Raw genomic sequence first — 8,220 nt, 5'->3', positions numbered from 1 at the left:
ATATATAATATCTAAACTTTATTGTGAATTCAGTGAAGGTTTATAGACAAGAGCCTCAGTTTTACATTCAAAACCTTATATACCTGTTTCGTCTCAATGATTACAATACCCTCTATGCAACTTCAATTATCCTGCTTCCTTCTATGGTTCCTGTTTCTACTCTACCCACTTTCCCATCCCCTCTTAAATTTTTCCTTAGGTAATTGTTGTCCTTTTGATTTTGAATGATTGACCATTCCATGGTAAGCATACCTTACTAGTGCTGTTGTCAACCCTACGTACCTATCAACCACTTCTCTGAAAATTGGGCCATGAGGGTGAACTCCTTTCCAGGCATGAAGGGGGCTGAGGATCATAGTATCAAGTTCTTTCTATTTGTTTCTGACTATCAAGCTCGATCTTTAAAAAATTTTTTATAACAAGCTTGAGTTTTGTTCCATATTTTCTTCTACTCTGTCTGAGACCTTCTAATGTGATCCCTTTCGGAGCAGTTGTTAATGGTAGCTAGGCACCGCTTAGTTCTTCTGTTCTCATAGGCACCAGGGCTGATGTTCACATGTTATATTAATCTGTTGGACTAGTTGATTCCAAGATTCTTCAAGTCTCTTCACTCTTCTTTCTTCCATACACAGAATGACCAATAACTACTCCTTAGATGGCCACTCAAAGTTTTTAAGATACCAGACACTACTCACCAAAGTAGGATGTAGAACATTGTCTTTGTGGACTACGTTATGTCAATTGACCATAGTCAATAGTGTCACAGTGTCCCCTGAGACTATGGTCCTGAGCCCCAGCCCCAGGAACTCATTGCCTTAAATTGTATGATAATATCTAAGACAGTTTCATCATTTTGTCTGCTGTGTACTCTACCATGGAGTTCTGGTATGATGCTGTAGGATAATGCACTGGACCACCTTCAAGGTCAGTTAGAAATTCTGTAAGGGTTGCTATGTGTTGGAGCCGATTCAATAACCCTTAGCAACAACAACATGCTCTACCACATTCATAATTGTGTTTGCAGGAAAGGTAAATACCTATGTACAAATATCCTTTCTCAAACTCTTATAAACTTATGTGTATACTAACATGCTTTCTTACATACCCATTCGGCATGAGTCTCTGTTCATGTATCTACCTGCAGAACAGTGTTGTTCCAAGGTTCTGTATATTCATTATTTACATTTATCCCCTTTATCCCTTCTGTACAGGGTCACTATGGGTCGGATCCGACTCGACGGCACTTAACAACAACAACAACAAGCCCTTCTGTACCTCCTTGTGTTTTCACATGTGTTCATCATTCTTCTGCCAGCATCCTTCTTTTTGTATATTGATCTCACCCTATTTGTACATTGCATTTCCTATAACCTGAGTGTCTACCCTGTAGCCAGTGAATTATTCTCCCACCTCTGGTAACCATCAAAGAATGTTTCTTTTAATACTAAAACTTTTCGTTGAGTTTTTACAACAGTGGTTTCATACAATATTTGTTCTTTTATGATTGACTATTTTCACTAAGCATAATAATGTCCTCCACTTTCATCATGTTATGAGGTGTTTTGCAGATTCATTGATATTCTTCAACATTGCATAGTATTCCATTGTGTGTATATACCAAAGTTTTCTTATTCATTCTTCCAATGATGGGCATTTATGCTATCTCCATCTATTTGCAATTGCAAATAGTGCTATGATGAACATCGCTGTGCATGCATCTATTCTTTTCATGGATCTTATTTCTTGACGATATATACTGAGTACAGGGATTGCTAGTTCATAAGGTCATACCATTTTACACAGTGGTTGAAGCATTTTACAGTCCCATCATCAGTGTAGGAGGGCCTCCATCTCTCCACACCTTTGCCAGCATTTGTTGTTTCTGGGTTTTTTTTTTTTTTTTTTTTTTTTTTTTTAAGATTTACTGTTGGTGATGGGATGAAATGGAATTTCATGGCCGTTTTATTTGAATCTCTCTGCAGTTCAAACTCACCAGCTATTCCTCAGAAACCCTATACTATGGGTCAGAACTGACTCAACAGCACTTAACAACAACAACAACAAACAATGACTAATGATCGTTAATATTTCTTCATATGTTTATTGGCTACCTAAATGTTTTCTTGGTGAAATGTCTGTTTGAGTCCTATGCCAGTTTTTCAATCGGCTTTTTTGCCTTTTTTGTGTGTGGAGGTATTGTAGTTTTCTATAAATTTTAGAGATTAGTTCCCTTTTTGATATATCATTTCAATAATTTTTTTTTTCTCCCTGTGGGTTCCCATTTTACTTTTTGACAAAATCTTTTGATGCATGTAACTTTATAATTTTTAGGTTGTCCCAGTTGTCTTCTACAATTCATATGTTTTTAATAATATTTGACAAGAGTATTTATGCCATGTTTTAGAGCCCCTAGGTTTGTCCCTATTTTTTCATTGATGACCTTTATAGTTCTAGGTTTTACACGTAGGTCAATTCATGTTGAGTGTGTTTTTGTATATGGTGTGAAATATGGGTCTTGTTTCATTCTTCTGCAAATGGATTCCCAGTTTTGTAAGAATCATTTGTTGAAGAAACTGTCTTGTCTCCTACTTAATGTGTTTTGACTACTTGTCAAAATCAGCGGATTTTATGTGTATATAGATTTCTAGGTTGTCACTTCTGTGCATCTTTCGTTGTATCAGTACTAAGTTGTTTGACCACTGTGACTGTATATTAAATTTTAAGTTCAGGTAGTAGTAGACTTCCCACTTTGATCTTCTTAAATAATGGTTTGCTTATCCAAGTTTTCTTTCCTTTACATATAAAGTTAGTAATCAGATTTTCCATCTCTTTAAAGAATGATGTTGGAATCTGGGTTGGTATTGTGTTATATCTATAGATTGCTTTGGGCAGTGTTGACATTTTCACAATGTTAAGGTTCCTTATCCACGAATATGGTACGGTACAGTCTTTCATTTTTGTAAGTCTTTTCTTTTTTATTTTTCTTTGTAGTAGTGTTTTGTAGTTTTCTTTGTGTAAGACTTTTGTTTCTCTGGTTAGATTTATTTTCTGGGTGGCTATTGTAAACGATATTATTTTCCTAGTTTCTGTTTCAGTGCTATCTCTATTAGTATGGAGGAATCCAACTGATATTTGTATATAGATCTTGTACCTTGCCATTTTGCTGAATCCTTCAATTAGTTCCAATAAGTTTTTTGCTATATCTTTAGAATTTTCATTGTATAGGATAATATCATGAAACTCATTTAGAAATAGAGTTTTTCTTCTTCTTTGCGAATTTTGATGCTTTTAATGTCAGTTTCTTGAGTTAAAGCTCTAAGACTTCTAACAAAGTATTGAATAGGAATGGTGATAAAGGGCATCTTTGTCTAGTTTCTGTTCACAAAAGCAATGCTTTCCATTTCTCTCCATTGAGAGTCATGTTGGCTATTGGACTTGTATATATGCTATTAATTATGTTGAGGAGTTTCCCTTCAATACCTACTTACAAAACAACTTATTGAAGGAGCAGAATGCAAGAAGGAAATGTAGGAACTACAAAGCAATGCCAAGTCCTAAGCATTAACATATTGGAAATTCTATGACTTGTTCATTTGATGGCACAAAAGTGAATAATTAAAACAGAAATTATTAAAGACAAAGAATGTAAAACACACTTAGAAGTAAAAGCAGGTGTACATTACTGTTTTATATTTAACCAGATAGAAAGAAATTGAAGATACAAAACAAAATCCAGGAATCTATGTGGAACATGTTACATAAGGCCAAATTAAAAAACTGAATCAGTTGCTCTGTGTCCTAATGGATATTGACTTTTGGGTTTTCAGTGGCAGATTTTTCAGAAATAGATCAAGTGTTTCTTTTTTATGTCTTTCTTCTGAGGCACCTTTTTGTAGATTGTAACTTCAAAATTTTAATTAACAGCAAAGTACTCTAACTCTCTAACTGGTTTTGGCATCCAGAGAGTTATTGTTCTTTTATTGTTGTTGTTAGGTGTCATCGAGTAGGTACTGACTCATAGCAACCTTATACACAAGAGAATGAAACACTGCCCGATCCTGGGACAACCTCACTACTGTTGCCATGCTTGAGTACATAGATGCCACCACTTGGACAATCCATGTAGTTAGGGGTCTTCTCTTTTCTTATGACCCTCCACCATACCCAACATGATATCCTTCTCCAGTGACTGGTCCCTCCTGACAATATGTCTGAAGTATGACAGACGAAGTTTGGCAATCTTGGCCTCCAAGGTGCAATCTGGCTGCACTTCTTCCAACACAGATCTCTTTGTTCTTTTGGCAGCCCATGGCATGTTCAATATTCTCCTCCAACACCATAACTCAAATGCATCAATTCTTCTACAGTTTTCCTGATTCACTGTCCAACTTTTGCATGCCTATGAGGTGATTGAAAACACCATGGCTTGGGTCAGGTGCACCTTTTAGTCTTTAAACTGACATCTTTGCTCGTCAACACTTTAAAAAGGTCTTGTGCAGCAGATTTGCCTAATGCAATACATCATTTGATTTCTTGACTGCTGCTTTCGTGAGTGTTGATAGTTGATCCAAGAAGAATGAAGTCCTTGACAACTTCAATCTTTTCTCCATTGATAGGAATGTTGTTTATTGGTCCAGTGGTGAGGATTTTTGTTTTCTTTACATTGAGATGTAATCCATACCGAAGGCTGTGTTCTTTGATCTTCACTTTCAGCAAGCAAGGTGGTATCATCTACATATAGCAGGTTGTTAATGAGTCTTCCTCCAATCCTGATGCCATATTTTTCTTCAAATAACCCAGCTTCTCAGATTATTTGCTCAGCATACAGGTTGAATAAGTATGGTGAAAGAATACAATCTTGTCACACATCTTTCTTAATTTTAAACCATTCAGTGTTCCATGTTCTGTTTGAACAACTGCCTCTTGATCCAGGTACAGATTCCTCAGGAGCACAATTAATTATTCAGGTATACTCATACTTCACAATGTTGCCCATAGCTTGTCATGATCTACACAATCGAAGGCCTTTGCATAGTCAATAAAGCACAGGTAAACATCTTTCTGATATTCTCTGCCTTCAGCCAAGATTCATTGAACATTAGCAATGATATCCCTCATTCCACAGCCTCTTCTGAATCCGGCTTGAACCTCTGGAAGTTCTCCGTCAATGTATGTTTGCAGCTGTTTTTGTATGACCTCTAGTAAAACTTTACGTGAATGGATATCAAAGAGATTGTCTGATGATTTCCTCATTCCCTTGGGGCACCTCTTTTTGGAATGGGCACAAATACAGATCTCTTCCAATCAGTTGGCCAGATAGTTGTCTTCCAAATTTCTTGGCAGAGATGAGTGAGTGCCTCCTGTGCCACCTCACTTTCTTGGAAGCTTTCAATTTTCATGCCATCAGTTCCTGGTAGCTTGTTCTTTGCCAATTCCTTTGGTGAACCTTGTACTTCCTCGTTCAGTATCATTGGCTCTTGATCATATGCTACCTCTTGAAATGGTTGAACATCAAATATTTCCTTTTTGGTGCAGTGACTCTGTGTATTCCTTCCATCTTCTCTTGATGCTTTCTGCATCTTTCAATAATTTTCCCAGAGACTCTTTCAATAATGAAAGTTGCGGCTTGAATTTTTTTCTTCAGTTTCTCCAGCTTGAGAAATGCTGAGCATGTCCCTCCTTTTTGGTTTTCTGATTCCAGATCTTTGCACATTGTGTTGTAATATTTGGCTTCATCTTCTTGAGCTGATCTTCAAAATTTTCTGTTCAGCTCTTGTACCACTTCATTTCTTCCAATTGCTTTAGCATCTCTACACTAGAGAGCAAGTTTCAATGTCTTCTGACATCCATTTTGACCTTTTCCTTCTTTCTTGTCTTCTTAATATCTTTTTGCTTTCTTAATGTATGATGTTTTTGATGTCATCCCCCAATTCTTCTGGTCTTCTGTCTTTAGTGTTTAATGTATCAAATCTGTTCTTCAGATGATCCCTAAATTCAGGTGTTCTTTTATTAAGAAGGATTAGTGTAGTTAATGAAATATTTGTATTCAATCTGATATTTAAAATATGCTAGCTGAGGTAAAATCATGGACATATTGTGACTTATTAATCCATTTTACTTGCTACTATTTTTCATGTTGTGGCACTGTGAGTTAATGCATTGGACTGCAAAGTTGGCTTGAATCACAAGGTCAGCAGTTCAAGCTTACAAGCTGCTCTTCAGAAACTGTATGCAGGATCGCTATGGGTCAGAACTGACTCAATGGCACTTAACAACAACATTTTTCATGGCATGGCACTGTGGGCTACTGAGTCAGACTGAAAAGTCATTTGAACTGCAAGGTCGGTGGTTCAGGCTGACCAGGTGCTCCTTGGAAACCTTATACAGGGTGGCTATGGGTTGGAATTGCCTCAACGGTACTTAACAACAATATTTATAAACAGTGGCTGCTAACTACAAGTTCAGCAGTTGAAAGCAACCAGATGCTCTCAAAAACCAAACCATATGTTGTTGTTGTTTAGTGCCATTGAGTCAATTCTGACCCATAGTGACTCTATATGAGGTTGCCATGGAGCAGCTGGTGAGCTTGAACATACAGGGTCACTATTTATTGGTACTGAAGCAGTGGCACACAACAACAACACAGTATATTAAGATTTTTGTTTTTTTATTGTTATTGTTGTTAGTCTTTAATTTTTCTTCTTTTCTGCTTTAATTTTAACTAATTGAAATAACCAGCTAGGAACACAGCAGTTAAGGAAGCAAGCAAGCAACCAACCAACGCAATAAACACCATGAGAGAGACAGAAAAAGAAAGAGGCTGTCAGAAATTGGTCAAGGGGGTTGAAAAGATGAACATGAAAAGGGAAAGAAAGAGAGAAAGGAAACAAAGGGAAAGTTAGAGACCAAGATAAAAATACCAAGAGCGAGATTTCTGATGTCTGAGAGAAGTACTCTGTCTCTTGGAGAAGCAGCAATTCTGGAGTGGTAATCAGAAAAGGTGTGGAATGCCAACTGTGTAAATCTAGGCAGAGGGGCCTCAGAGTCACTTCAACAAAGATCCCCATGTTTCAGGCATGATGTGGAAGCAGTAGAACCTGCATAGATCATGTAACAGAAAAAATCCCCATAATCATGTTAATTTTTAATTATATAAATTCCCTAAACTATTACCTGGTATAGGCTGAAGATATTTTCATTTCTATTTGATTGATGGAATGCATTCAGAATCAGAAATAATATTATTACATGAAATATAGAATGCTTGACTTCATGCAATACTGGTCTAGTTGTTGAAATTCATTAATATACATCAGATGATTTATTATTATTCTTCCACTTAAATACACCTTAGAAGCTTATCTTTAGACTATTTACATCTGCTCCCCAAGAACCCACAATTTTACCATTCTACGAGTTACAAACTAAAAGTCGTGGTGCTTAATTATTCATTTTATATTTTATATCATGGTAAATATTTATGTTACAAAATATTTGCCATGTTAACAATATCACATATTATTTTAAAATTACTTTTCATTAAATTATATGTACGTATGGCAAAACCAATAGGACTTGTGCATCTTTGTCCACACATGTAGGAAAACTAGGTAATACAGTAGTAAGTGAGTATAATCTCAACAACCATTTTTAACAAAACTTTTATTGTTGTATAAGTGAAAGTTTAAAGAGTAGGTCATCAGTTTTACATCCAACAAATTATAGTCCAATGCATTTCAAGGATTGCAATCCCCTTGTTCTAACATTAGTTATCCCACTTTTTCCCTATGATTCTTGTTTCCATTCTTCCTTTTTCCCCAAACCTTCTGAATTTTGTCCTTAAGTAAATGCTGCCCTTTTGATCTTTAATGGTTGACTATCCCATGGTGTGCATACTTCACTGGTGTTGCCTATACACCTATTCACAGCTTTGCTGAAAATTGAGCCATGAATGAGTTCAGTTCCAGACCTGAAGGATATCCAGGGACCGTAGTCTCAGGTTCCTCCAAGTCCAATCTTTTTTTATAATTTTGATTTTATTCCACATTTTCTCCCATTCTATATAGAATCTTCTATGTGATCCATTTCAGGACAGTTGGTAGTTGTAGACAGGCATCATCTAGTTCTTCTGGTTTCAGCGTCTTGAGGACTGATGTTCATATGTTCCATTGGACTAATAGATTCCAAACATCCTCAGTTTTCGTCACTTTTCTTTCCTTA

This window comes from Chrysochloris asiatica, unplaced genomic scaffold (assembly GCF_000296735.1).
Source record: "Chrysochloris asiatica unplaced genomic scaffold, ChrAsi1.0 scaffold00022, whole genome shotgun sequence".
NCBI classification, from domain to species: domain Eukaryota; kingdom Metazoa; phylum Chordata; class Mammalia; order Afrosoricida; family Chrysochloridae; genus Chrysochloris; species Chrysochloris asiatica.
This window is presented reverse-complemented; position numbering follows the sequence as displayed.